Source organism: Dunckerocampus dactyliophorus, chromosome 8 (genome assembly GCF_027744805.1).
Source record: "Dunckerocampus dactyliophorus isolate RoL2022-P2 chromosome 8, RoL_Ddac_1.1, whole genome shotgun sequence".
In the NCBI taxonomy this organism is placed as follows: domain Eukaryota; kingdom Metazoa; phylum Chordata; class Actinopteri; order Syngnathiformes; family Syngnathidae; genus Dunckerocampus; species Dunckerocampus dactyliophorus.
Genome location: NC_072826.1, coordinates 18256285 through 18271640, shown reverse-complemented (window position 1 = coordinate 18271640; position 15356 = coordinate 18256285). Strand labels below are relative to the sequence as shown.

Sequence of the window (15356 nt, the reverse complement as noted above, 5' to 3'; positions counted from 1 at the left end):
TATTATCAATTCCACAAATTAATGTTTTTAACAAAAGCTTATTATTAAAAAAAAACAAAAAAACATCGGTACCGGATCAGACCATAAAAAAAAGACTATAAAAAATGTGGATCGGAACAGCCCTAGTGGAGCTCAAAGAATTTAGCTGCACTTTGTGCCATCTTATTGGTGGCAATGAAAGAGTCTGTCCAATAAAATACCTCAAAAAGGAACATATAAAACCAGAATGGCATTTCTATAGAGTAGAAGAAATAAAAGAAAGTTTCCGCTTGCACGGTTTTTATGCAGCGAACAAAATCTACTTAAGTAAAAGTAAAATGACTTTAAAAAGCAGAAGCACACAAAAAACTACAGCAACCCAAGTATATTTTCTTTATTATTTTCCACTTCTGCTGCTAGCTACCAAACAGAGAGACACATAAGCAAATATGCTCTTCACTTTTTTCCCCACTTTTGTGGCTTTGCGGAAGGTCTATTCTAATTTACTTTGGAGATTTTTAATAGATATATTTTTTACGATAATGAAATAACATTCTGTTTCATTGCATTCCATTTTTTTGTATTATTACCTACATCTATCTACCTTTTGAACTTTTCTATGGTTTTGCTGAGCCTCAAAACTCAGAGCTTCGAAGTTGAAAAGTATTCTGAGGAAGTGGATTATTGGATCAGAGTCCTCCTGCTTCCACTTTACAGCCTGCTGCTTCCTCCACAGACAGAGGGGCTGCAGGATTGAGAGCAGCTCTACAATAACAGAAATAGTGGTAGTAAAAGTCCATTTCTAGTGTACCCAATGGGACTCATGATTAAATGCGTACTGAGCTGGATGTCCTTCATTCGAACACAACCATAGGACCTTAATCCATGAAAATCTGATAAGAATTGAGACCCAGAGGTGATAAAAGACAGATATGACCTTCAACAGTTACCTCGATATTGTGTCTGATAGTGTCTCTCATGGACTATTTAGCTAGTTAGCGTACTTCGTCATGAGGGAACAATAGTAATTAAAGAGAAAAGGGGAGTGTTATCACAGCTGGAACTAATTGATGCGTTATGATCATGCGTGATGATCGGAAATCTGAGTCGAAGGTGTTTGCAAAGTCGGAATATACACCCTTTGAACAAGTCCTACACACACAGCAATTAACCAATCGCAGATGTTATGGTCCACTTCCAAGGTTACTTGTTTTTTGGAGGTTCACACCACACTACGCAAGAAGGTTTGGAGGGGGAGGAGTGAGCTGGCATAGCGTATGCTGATACCTCAACACAGGAGCATAATCCAAGCTTCAGACGGAATTTTAAATAGAAACCAGCCAAATGCAACAAAAAGCGTACCTGGAGAACAGTGACGCGTACAATTTTCAGGGTCAAAATGAGGGCCGAGTGTGAAAAATGCCTACATGTTGGCAAAGTGTATTTGCAACAGTTTATAGCAACACCCAAAATCCTAAACCTAGTACTTTAAGGATTAAACATTCACCTATCGCCAGGCATCATTACAAATGTGTATTTTATATACCATGTATTTTAAGTATAATTTATTCTTTTTATTTATGGCACTTTAGTTTTAAAAAAATTATATTTATTCAATCAGTCTGTGACGAACTTGGTTTTACATGCAGATTTAAATTGTGAAACCAGCTATTAAAACGTTTTTTTAACAGGGTCAGCACACATTATTGTAAGAAAACAACAATTTCATTAAAAATGAAAAAAATAATCTTAAGGATACAACAGGGTCAAATATAGCAGCATCTGTCTATCTCTCTCTCTCTCTCTCTCTCTCTTTCTTTATATATATACGCATATATGTACAGTACATATACGTAAATACATATAGCAATCCCTGGTTTATCGCAGTTAATTGGTGTCAGACCTGACTGTGATAAGTGAATGATAAGTGAATGAATGATGAGTGACTTTCCGCGAAGTAGGATTCCTTATTTATAAATCAAATATTTTCATAGATAATACAAAAACTGTTTACAACCTTCTACATTTTTCAACATCATTAGAGCCCTCTAGACATGAAATAACACCCCTATAGTCACCTTTATGCTCGTTTTACCCAATAAGGTAGACATGATGAGAGAAAATAAGCCATTTAAGACATAAATAAGGCTTGTGTGTGTTGCAATGTGGAAGTGACGTTGGGGTTCAGAGTTGAGTTTTAGCTGGATGTGCCTGTTGTGAGATAATTCAAACCTGCAATAAAAGCCTGTTGTTGCGGCAATCAAGTCTGGTGCGTGTGTGCCTCACCGCACATTCTAGTAACATTAATCACACCTAGGGGCCAGTGTAGAATACTACGTACATTTCAACATCTTTCAATACTTTATATTTGTATTTTAGTTCATTTAGCCATTTTTATGCTTGGAAATGGTTGGACTTAGGCTGTAGTCAACCACGAAACTGATCATTTATTAATTAATTTTTTAAAAAACGCAACAGGATGAGGTTGCGATGATCAAACCACGAAGTGGCGAGGGACGACTGCATATAAGATATTGTCGGAAACGTGTTTAAATGTGGTTCATGTTCATCCTTTTCTGGTCTTTCTGCTTTGTTAAAACCTTCCTGCTCACGGAGGGAACAGCATGCTCCCAACAGATCTGCCATGCGAGTCAAATCAAATAGAAAATGAAAAAAGAGGAGCCGCGAAACTAAAGAACTCCATCTGTATGATCCCAATCTTCTACCCAGGAGACGCTAAGAGAGCGGCAGCGGCAGTGGGACAAACACTGTCACACTTTGTTAAAGCAGTGATGAAGAAGAACATTAACTCTTGCTACCACAAGGGCAACAAGAGGACAATGTTTGTGTTGTTGCGTTATTGTTGTAGGTGTAAAGAGCTCACGCTACAATTTGTCATCTTTATTTATTTCAGAAAGATTGATGATTTGAAGGAAAAAAAATCCTTTGTAAACACAGAAATGACCAGTTCCTGGACCTGCAAGTCATCAATCACCGCACACACATACACACACACAAACCAACGACGACATCTATTAATTTGACTTGAGAATAGCTTTAGCTTTAAAATCAGTTGGTGATGTGTCACCAGTGTTTCCCATTCATTCATTTATTTGTGGAAGCCCGATATCTGTTTGCGCTCGCTCATAAACACGTTATAATGGGACGGTCTGTTTATCTTTGTGTTACAACACCGTACAGTTGGGGGCATCGTAACTCTGCTCCTTAACACAACTGGCTTGGTAAAGCAATAATACATAGTATACATACTAGGCCTGGGCGATAAACCGGAAATTTACTGTTACCGAAATTTACTACAATAACCGACGTCATTTTGCCATTGTTGATAAATTCGGTGTTTTAATAAAAAAGAAAATGGAAGTATTTTTTTGTCTGTTTTGACTACGTGTACTGGTATGCTATGTTCATTCCCCTTTAAGACGAGGTACAGCGTGTGTGGTCACGTGACTCCACCCATCCAGCCTGAACAAGAAGGGACTGAGAGAACGGCTGGTGGTTCAAATGAAGAAGTGCCAGCATTTCACACGCGTATGCGCCAAGAAATAGACTGTGCAAATAACAAAATAACAAAAATAACAAAGGAGCACACGTGCGATTACATTTTTCAACCCTTTCAATCGCATTTTGCTCCTGAAATAAGTCCATACAAAGAGAAAAAGTAGAGTAACATTTTGGCACATCTGTATATAAATCTGCAAGTCTCCCACAACTTTTCTTGGCTCACATCAGCAACTTGCGGTGACGCGCCATGATATCTCACCCGTACAAGCTGCACTGGCTGACGTAGCTAACTAGCCATGTAATCGGTTGGATCCTGGAGCGCTGCTGGAAAGATGAATGCTCTCTGTGACGTACTATAGTGCTTTCCCAATCATGCGCTAAAAATACTTTTTTTTCCTGTTTGCATTCATCGTAACGCCGCTCCGAATGATACAAATGCTTGACTTGAAATATATGGATTTTTAAAGCCTTAAAAAAACAAACATTTACATTATGACCAACTATTCAAAATTGACAATTCACAAATAAAGAACAAGATAATAAAAACATTATAAAAGTGCCTCTATATTGAAACCATGATTAGTTTGCTGTTGGTAGCAGTTTTTAAGGATTCCATGCTTTATTTGATGTCACTAATAGATGGTCACATGGCTACAAGAACATGTGAAATTCTCTTTTCATTGTGTAAATGATCATTTTGATGATAGTTATCCATCCAGTTTCTAAAGCCAACATGGCACACACATATAGGCCAATAACATGACAATGGAATGTCTGGAATTGAACAGAATTGTTCGAAAAATGAGAAATATTTATTAATTGTATTTTTATTATTGGAATATATTACCTGACCTGTGATGTAATTGCATGAGAGGTGATGCCAGTCATGTCATGTGTATGTGTAGCTTAGTACATGTGTGTACAGGATGTAGTATGCCAGGGCATGTACCATATATTCATATTTGTGGACCGCAGTCGCAGGGAGATTTATTTTGGGTTCCACAAAGATGATGTTGAGCAAAAGAACACGAAATGCAAAGTGAGTATGAAAACTGTCGTAACCACCAAAAGCACATTATGGAAACGGAGCGTTGTTGGCGCTTTTTGGAGTTTTTTTCAGAAGGCTTTATAGGCGGAATAGGAATACGTCCCATACGTGCATTACATTTCATTGAAAGTAATGTGTGCCAGTTGGTCAATAAATCAACGAAAAGCAGTTATTTTGCATTTCCTGCAATTATTTTCAGATGGCAAAGATATATAGTGGTCAGGGATTTATCATGCATTTATCGTTATCGAGGTAAAACTGCCCAATTTATTGTGATATTGATTTGAGGTCATATCGCCCAGCCCTAATACATACATAATAATACAATAATACATACACACTATACATCTGTTCATCAATATAGTGAAATATTTGATGAGGTTTACTAAACAAGGTTTAAAAACATGAGATAATATCGAACATTTGTTATGAAACGAACCAAAAAGCTCTGTTTTACCCATCTACACACAAACACTGAGTCTGAATTTTTTCAAAAGATCCACTCTGGATGGAATTTTGCATCATGACCAAATATGCAAATTACACGATGGCATCATCGACACCAACACAACACCACAGATAGATTGTAGTCCTGTCGGAATGACTGTACATTGTCTTGTAATAAGCAGAATCACATCTTTGTCGTTGCCATGGATACCCCGAATCAACTACAATGTCACCATAAGGTTGATTCTTCTGGGAGGCTGTTCTGCTTTCCAAACAATTTTCCCCAAAATAATGGGAACACAAATAATCTGTTCCACGGTCAAGCGGTGGCCATCATAAAACCTTTCTAAACTGTACCTGTCAGGTTTTACCAAACATTTTAACATTCTTAACAGTCAAGTGTAAAAAGAAGTTAACCACTGTTCACTGCCAGTCAGTCTTTTAATGCACATAGAGATGACCAAGTGGAGTTTCGAAACCTTAGACCCCTGACTGTGCCGACATTGGAATCACTGGGCCCATATTATACGCTATATATATTCTGTATTATTCTATATATTCTAATTAATGTCTCTATTCAATTGACAAAGTCTCCTGTGGTTGGCGGATGTGTGGTCTTCAAAAAGGAAATAACTGCCGGGCTCTCTAATTGGCACCTGGTGAAAAAATATTGGCATTAACAGTTGTGGCTGTAGGCAACCTCCTGATGTACTGCACTTGCTCCACAAGATGGTAGTAGCCGTATTTGAAGTATCGTGAACGGTCGGCATCTATCCATTCCCTCTCGGAACCCACCACAGCCGAAGATTGCAAATACTGTACCACAACAGCAATAATACCTCACAACAGCTCCTGCTTGTGGATTCATAAGACAGTGACTAAAAAGACTATTCCACTTCACAACTTTAGGGGGAGCACTGGAGCAAAACAAACACATTTCAAACAGACTTTTCCTTATTTTTGCGTAAAAAAAAAAAAACGAAAAGAAATATCAAACATCTTCTGTGGTCCTGAGCTGAAAATAGTACATAAGAGGAGTTTTATAAGCGGTGGATAATGAGGTATTGCAATTAAAAAAAAAAACCCTTGTGAATGATGAGCTAATTAAAGTGTAATACAATCTTCACTGCTGTTTTCCAAATGCTTCTGATGCCCATCTGGTGGATCAAGTCGTTTGAAGCTCCCAAACCAAATGATTTGATGTGGAAAGGAAAGTCATTTTAATGATGATTGCAACATCCGTATGACAATTCAGTGTGGTTTTAATTGGCCCATCAAAGTAAAAACATGAAAGTAAAGACTCAGTCAGGTAACGGATGTGCTTTGCTTGAAAATGTAAAAAATAAAGTTTTGTCTTTCTTCTTCTTTTTGAAGGTTTTACCTAGTGTGAATCCTTTGTTCACTTAACATGCAAGCAGGACACACATTGTTTTTTAGTCGTGTGACATTCCACGTTGACAGCAAATGAAGGTCCAATCCAACATCCTGCTGGATGCCATGTTGGATAACGCCACCTTAGCCAACATGAGTGTACTTCGGAGAATATCAGCACATTTATGATCATTACAAACAGTGCCAGCATAGGAAGAACAATAGATTAATAGCCAATTATCCCACTAACCACAATTACTACTGCTTCCAACACAGTCCACAGCAATGTTTCTAGATTGAAGCAAACACATGGTTCAGGTGCCTTAGCGCTGTTGTTGCCATGATTAAAGGACAAACTGTTGTGTTGTAGTTTTTATTATTAACAGCAGCTTCAAATAAACATGCTGTGGGATTCATTTAGGTCAGGGGTGTCAAACTCTAGCCATGGAGGGCTGAGACACTGCAGGTTTTCAAAAAGTAATTAATGATTTGCTGTATGCTGTTTTGTGGTTGAATACGGCCTATTATTAGTAAAAATATATGCATTTTAAGCAAATTCTAGTTATTCTTGGCCTAAATTAAGCATTTTCAAGCATAAAAATGACTAAATGAACTAAAAGACAAATACAAGGCAGAGAAGAAGCATTCTAATTGTGAATGTAGTACTGTAATGTAGTACACAGGCCACTAGGTGTTCGGTGAGACAAGGACCAGACATGATCGCTAATCGCTAGAAAAGGCCTTTATGGCAAATTCTCACAACAGGCAAAGATAATAATAATCATAATACACATGCTACTGTTGAAGCTACTGTAACCCATGACAAGCTAAATCTCATCTGAACCTCCGACGTCACTTCCTGCCTTGTCCGCCATTACGGTTCGCTTGGCTTCCATCCATCTTCTATGCTGCTTGTCCTCACGAGGGTCGCGGGGGTATGCTGGAGCCTATCCTAGCTGACTTTGGACGAGAGGCGGGGTACAAGCTGGACTGGTCGCCAGCCAATCGCAGGGCACATATAGACAAACAACCATTCACTTCACATTCATACCTATGGACAATTTGAGTCTTTATGTGTAAAGTGCCATGAGCTAACTGCTGTTGTGTTGTGATTTGGCGCTATATAAATAAACTGAATTGAACTGAATAGAGTCTCCAGTTAAACTAACATGCATATTTTTGGAATGTGGGAGTAAACCTAAGTACCTAGAGCAGGGGTGGCCATTACGTCGATCGCAAGCTACTGGTAGATCGCCAAAGTAGTTTGGGTCGATCGCGTAAACGTCACTTTGTAGTTGTCATATGACATCAGATTAGTGATTATGGATGAACTAACTCTGCGGTAGGATGTCTATATCTATAACAAAAGTTATCTGTTCACTTGTAGTGGCGAGTTACGTAGAAAAAAAGTGTATTGTTTCGTGTCATGAACTCTACTACAGAAATCAGTGTTTTCTACACGTTCGCTTCTTAAACTGTTATTTCATGATGAAATTCAAAATGTGCCCATTGGTGAAACCTTTTCAATATGTTGCCTTGACTTCGGCTGCATTGTCTTTTGCATCATCATTTTAAATTCTTGTATATGGCTAATGTTTGATAGCAAATGCTAACTGGATGTAATACATGAACTGTGCACCCTAATGAACGTTACATAGCTAATTTGACTGACATATTACCAGTACTCAGGTTATGTACACAACTATTGTAATACAAATATTATAATTTATAATTATCCTTATTTCCATATTGAAGTGAATTATGATAGCAACTACTTTGATTACCTGCAAACTTTGAAAATGTGAATGTGAAATACTAATTATTAATATTTACAATAGAATTTCAGAGTTTACTGGTTACATTTTGTATATGTTATATGTTTTATAGAAAGAGGTAGATCATTTTGACTTGTACTTGCATGCTGACAAAGTGCGTGCACTCCAGATACAGCCTACATGTATAACGTACATAAATACCTAGTCATATTTTAGTAAAATAAATATAGTAAATATATATGCTTTCTATATTTATAGTAGTAGGTACTGTAGATCTTTGGGACTTGGTCATTTTAAAAGTAGCTCACAGGCTAAGAAAGTGTGAGCACCCCTGACCTAGAGAAAACCCACGCACGCATGGTGAGAACATGCAAACTCCACACAGAGATGCCCAAGCAGAGATTCAAACCCAGGTCTTCCCGATCTACTGACTGTGTGGCCAACATGCTAACCACTAGGCCACGGTGGTATTTTTCTATATAGCTGAATTATTTTTATTGTATTATAATATGCAATCGGGCTCCTGCTTAAGATATTTTTTTAGTCTTAGTTTATTATTCTGTTTTATTTATACCTGTTGTACACAGCGTGTTGTGGTGTTGTTGCTACTACTGTCTTATATACTGCATACAGTGTTGCTGCTACTGTAACCTTAATTCCCCTGAGGGCACACACCCGGGGGACCAATAGAGTTCTATTTAATCTAATCTAATCTAATCTAATCTAATCTAATCTAATCTAATCTAATCTAATCTATTCATCCTTCATTCCTGAAGTGTTGTATTGTGTTGCACTTTGAACAAATTAAACTTCAGCTTTACAGTTGCCACTGCCATGTTTTTATTTTGAAGTTTATTTTGCACTTAAGAGGACATCAGTGTGCACGTTTTCATGCTGTTTAGCTAGAGTACTTATGTTGTGGAATGCTGCGATAAGGAAGTTGACAATATTACAACACATGTCGACATGCATGGAACAATTTTCATAGAAAAAGCCCCTTTGGGTCTCGAATTTTATGTCAAGAACGGGCACTTTTTATTAGTAATAATAATAATAACAATGACACAGTGCACCAGGACTTGATGAGTTGTTCGACTGACTTAAACAGGTTCCACCTTCTTGTAAAACTGCCTGAGTATTGTTTGTTGCTCTCACCTGCACTAAAATACGCCACAGATAACACTGAAATATAAGTACACGTCAACAAAAGTGACTATGAGTAATGGCTAGCTTGACCATCGATCAAAGAGGTGGTGGGGAAAGGCTGCTGTATTGGCGGTTTTGCACTGAGAGGAAGCAAAGTAGGGAGTGGGATGGGATTAAACGGGGAGGAAAAGAAAGAAAGTGATGTCTGTTCTTGCACGAGGGATATTAGAGCGTGTGAGCTGCTGCCACCGCAGAGAGAGCGCCATCCATCATGACTTGTGTGAGTTCATGTTTAGATTAGAAGCTGAGTGTTTTAACATCAGGGCCAAAGCGAGCTGCCACCTTCTACACCTGAGTTTTATTTTAAAGATTCAATGGAGCCGCTCGACAGGCTAAGGGATGACGAATGAGGGAACGCAACAACTCAACAATAGCCCGGCCGGGAATTAAGACATTTGTCTTAGTCTTCTCGCATTATTCTAAGCCAGACAAAGTTTCCCAAAGCACACATTGTGCTCTTCAAGTCCACTGTTTAATATTCATTCTTCTACAGGCTGCCAAGGACAGCAAGTCCGTTTATCACCTCTCCTCTCACGTGGCTCTTGTGTGTGCACATTTTGTTTTGGTCACTTTTGTCCAATAATTTGATAACGCATCATGTCCATCAACCCAGGAAGATGTGTCCTAATAAATTTAGTGTACCTCACCAGACGGACGACAGATTTATAGATTTTTTTTTTTAAGAGGCTTTGCTACACATCTAAAAATAAAGCCTGGAGCTCTGCCAACTATCTGTCAGTCAGCTACAGACATGTTTTTGTTTTTCTTCAGCGTATAGGCTAACCTTGCATGATGTTGCTGTTAAAATGTGAGGGCAATGTTAGCACTGTAGCTCACATAGTTATGCTAGTGTTGCTAACATTTGTGTCCTCTTGTCCCACTCCTGAATGTTACGTTGTTGTATGTAACAACATTTGTCGAATTTGGCCTATTTGAGGATACACTGAATGGACTTAAGGCAGCCTGCACTTGAAAAAGCTGAGAAGATCGTAGAGGACACGTTATCAACTCAACTCCAGTAGATTGTCTTAAATTTTATTTCACACATCAACTATTTACAGGTTAGGTTGACAACCTTTGTATCAAAGAGGAATAGCATCAAATTGTCCGCTAAATTTGCTCTGTACACTGTACAACCACCTAGCATCATATAATGCATGTCATAGGTATGTCACATTGATGTCAAACAACTCCATTTTGCATCATATTTGCATCACAAATTTGAAAGACATGCATTTTTTAAGCATCATGATTACCATACGAATTGTCATAATCTTTGATGAACACACGTACACTTGTGTACAGTCATGTGATGTTTATTTTTAACAATATATTCTCCAATAAGCCAAATTCTCAGAACAAACACAACATTGTGTAAACACACTCATACAGCCTGCGTTGCACACACACAGCCGTGCTAGCATGCTCTGCTAAACTATGCTAAATGCGCTAGCTTCCATTTACGCTCCGTAAGAGTGGAGTTCCAAAGTTTTTTTTGCCAACTTTTGCCGGTCTTTCAGGTCGCCGTTTCAACACGTTAAGTTTGGGAGGAGGAGGGCTAGTGTTGAGATTCCGCCACGATTGAGCGGTCCGCCGGGGAAATACTTCCCCACATAAACGTTCCTTCTCTTCATGATGATAGCATTTCATTCACATTATGTCAATTTCCGCAAGGGGGGTGGTACATTATAGTGATCTAATTTATATTATTTATTATGTACTGTGTAAAACTAAGACATGAATAACATCAAATTAAAAGCACAAAATGAATGCCGACCCACCATCCACCAGTTCAAGTTCCAGCTAAGTTTTTCCAGAGAGATTATTACATCGCTTTTTGACGTGTGTGGTAAAAGGCAGTGCGCTAGCATGAATTAACTTGAGACAAATGTGCACATTAGCACTCAATAAGTCATCAAAACTTACCTTTATGCATTCCCACATAGTATCAGCATTTGACACCAAATATGAGGTGAAAGAAAAATGGTAAAAATACAGTAGTAGTCTATCAGTGTGGCATGAGGTAAAGTTAGCACACGCACAATGGACATGCGTCAAGTCAGATGGATGTAACACAGAGAATCCGGCCACTTTTCAAAATAAAACATAAAAAAATGAAATAATGGATATTATTTTTCCTTTCTGTGCGGCCCGGTACGAAATGACCCACGGCCCGGTCCGTGGCCCGGGGGTTGAGGACCACTGGTCTACAGGCTTTTGGGGTTTTCCGACAGTTTTACCAACTGTCTGTCAGAGACAGACGTGGACAAACACAGCTCATTAGCATTAAAGCTGCAGACACACAAAGCAGCGTGTTCCCAGCAGGGCTAACTAAAAGCACTTTTAAACTGTCCAAATTCCAGCATTAAGGCTAGATTTTAAACAGCACACTTCCAATACACTACTGTGGGACACCTGAGACCTATTTAAAATTGGTGAAAATGAGCATAAACGGGACCTTTAGAGATGTGCTAGAAATAAATTGGCGCTGAGAGTATTGCGTTTGTGCCTCAGTCTGTATTTCTTTCTGTTCTGTGACCATTTTTTTATGAGCTCTGTATTTGTGTGCTGTCTAAAACTTTTACTGACAACTTCATCAGCGCTAATGATGCAGCCTGTCCTCAGGAGGTCATGGCAAATGCCTGTTAAATTAATTTATCTTTTGTGCTCTTTGTGTGTGTTACTGCAAAAAAATAAAAAATAAAAATTGGAAGCACAGAGAAGTGCTGGGGCTACAGGATCAATAGTACACAAGGCGGCTTTTTATAGTTTTTAAATCACAAAGACACAACATTAAACCTTATAATCTTTGTACTTCCAAAGTATGACAAATCCATTTTCACCAGCAAAAAAAAAAAATAGACCATTCTATTCATTCAGTTTCATCATTTTTCCATTAGTGTTGCTGAATAGCATACGGATTTATAAAGCCCAGTGGTTGATATTTTTCAATATGTGCCGAATGCCTCTAAGATGATGAAACATTTGGTCAATACTGAGCAATTCTTTGCAAGGTCGAAGTAAGCCTTTGCGTCTGAAACCGCTGTATTAAAATGGAATGCTCTTTACTCGCTTTGCTTGTTAGTGCCCTCATCTAAAAGAGTGCGCAGAAAATAAAAGCTGGCTGTTACTTAAGTAGCACTGTAACACCTTTAACTGTCCTTACAAATAAGTTAGATAATACAACTTTAAAAGACATTTGATGTCATTCTGTAGATCAGGGGTCGGGAACCTTTTTGGCAAAGAGAGCCATGAAAGCCACATATTTTAAAATGTATTTCCGTGAGAGCCATATATTTTTTAACACCGAATGCAACCAAAGTCTCTGAATTTATTCTTTTTAATAATGTTTTTATATTGAAGCTAATCAATAACAAATAAATTACTTTTTACCATTAATGCGACTTCTGGTGCTGCATGGTTTTGCGCCCTACTCCGTATCTTTCTTTCTTTTCCTTTTTCGTCAAAAGGGTTGTCTCTGCACAATTAGCTAGCTGACTATTTGATGAAAGGAGGGACGACCCCAATAATAATTTTGGTGTCTGACACGGAAATCATGGGAAGGACAGCTGGCATTGGGCTAGAAAATCAAATGGATGGATTAAAATGCATTAGAATGCATATTTTTAATGTTACTTTTAACACTGTGACTTCTGTAATATTTTACTTTAAAATGTCAGGAAAACAAATTAAAATAAACACATTTTATGGTGTTAAGAAATGTCTGAGAGCCAGATGCAGTCATCAAACGAGCCACATCTGGCTCCCCAGCCATAGGTTCCCTACCCCTGCTGTAGATTATTGCATATGTGTAACACCCAGTATGTGGCCAGTAATGTTACATTGATGAGACATGATGTTATATTACATTGATGTTACATTTATTACATTTTCACATCGCATGAAGTCACCCGTGACAGGTCCGACATGATAGAGTGAAAAAAGTTCTCCTCCCATTCCATGTGGAAGTGGTAAGTTTTTGGCTTCTTACTTTCTCCTTCTTCCCCACTCCATTTGAAACACTTTCTTAAGTTTAAACCAGGGGTCACCTACGTTTTTCCTTGTGAGAGCTACTTTTACAAAATGAAAATGGCCAAGAGCTACTCATTTTTGTAACATTGTAACATGTAACAGAGCTTATTTTAAACCCAAACAAAGCGGATATGCTTGTTTTACCAGAACATTAACAAAAGGCTGGTGTCCACAACTCACATTTTGTATTTCAGAATGCATTTCTTTCTACTGTTCTTTCATTATTAACTGAAAACCTGAATGAAAAGCAGGCTTGCGGGCACCTCATGTGGTCGTGGGGGGCACCACGTTGGTGACCCCTGGTTTAGAATAAGTAAATTGGAGAGGCTAACTAGTTAGCTCAGTAGCTTTCTATGCTAGCGGCCGTATTTAGAAAGCCTTAAACAGGTTTTCTATACTCTAACTACAAAAATACAAATATTATATATAATAAAATTATAAATTATATATATTATTCAAAACATATCATATTTTTAATCATATTGAATCCTACTTCCAGTTAACCACAATAAACGAGGGACGACTGTAGATAGAAGTTAGTAGTTAGTAAGATTCAATGATTAACAAGAGCTGTGTGGGGGTGCCTGTTTAATTTACAATTCTGCATGTAGCATTTCCAACCTCCTACGCATGCACATGGCAATATATGGAGGCCGACAAAATTATCTAGCTCATTTTCATTCATGGTTAATTCATTCATTCATTTATTATGGCGAGACATTTTTTTTTCTGAATGAGAAATCTCATCACCCACCACCACCACAAATACATCGCAGTCCTGTGGGAAGCACTGGCGTGCTGTTGCATCTTAAAAACAGAAAAGAACTTCTGAATTGTAGCTGATAAAGGCTACTTTTAAGAGTGAAAATAAGTTGGTATGATGGATGGGTGCTTTTAAAATGTCAGGTCACCTTTAAAGTTTGGCTTGCCTTAGGGCCAATACACTGACACCTCTTGAGCGAAGACAGTAGCTGGCTCATTAACCACAAACCTTCCTGAAAACAACAAGCTAAAGCTCTCCAGAGACAGGTGAAAATCATATTTTATGTCAGTCAGATGTTTGTGCCACTCCCACATAGCAAGAGCCTCACTGAAGAGAATTTTTCTCCACGGGAGAGAATTTTTGTTGTGAAAATAAAAATAAAAAGAGAGTCTTTTTTTGTTCTCCGCAGATGTTTTGGAAGAAGAGGATGTAGGAATGTGCTGAGTGGTCTATTGCTTTAAAGTTATGCCTGTGGACAATTTAACTCTCCAAGCAGCTGCTGTGAAGCCACCTCATCTTCAAACTTGAATCGGATGCTGAATGCAAATCTGAGTACCCAAATGGCAAAAAAAAAAAAAGAAAGTACCTAATTACACATTTAGATGATGCAGATGCACAAAATGGTAAGAGATTAACTGCTGATGAAAGCTACTGACTTTAATGTAGTGTAAAATGAAAACATTTGTACACACTTGTACTGAAATCTGACATATTATGACATTTTTTAGCTTTAAGACATTGGATGATAGGATGCTCTGTCTCGCTGAACTCCGGAAGAGGAAAAATTAAGACACAGAATGTTCCCATATCTGTGGACAAACAGAGGCTTCCGCCATTCGAATGGACTATACAAGGTTGGAGAAGATGTACCGTAAATTCTATTTTTTTCTCAAACTTTGAACCCTGCGGCTTATACACCGGTGCAGCTATGTGGCTAAAAACTACATTTCCTATGGTGCTTGGTTTGGTCATGTTCTAATCTCGTGACATCTCCTATACTTCAGAACTACTAGTAATCGTTTAAATATGTAATTCCAAAAACACTATTACTTAGATAGTCCATCATAAGGGTAAAAAAAGTTCAGGAAACAACCCAAACTCGCTGAGAAGCCACCATTGTCTGCGTTTGCTAACCCTGTCACTGTTGTTGCACGCACTTGAGTGAGCGACATCAATCACAGTTTATACTGTAACCAAATGTAACACATTGTTG

General features: G+C 38.1%; 1 protein-coding gene across 2 annotated transcripts in view; it reads right to left on the bottom strand.

Annotated features, from left to right (window-relative positions):
* LOC129185894 (potassium voltage-gated channel subfamily D member 3-like) overlaps positions 1–15356 on the bottom strand; it is an 89070-nt gene that overhangs the window by 19673 nt on the left and 54041 nt on the right. The gene's annotated exons all lie outside the window — the stretch shown is intronic.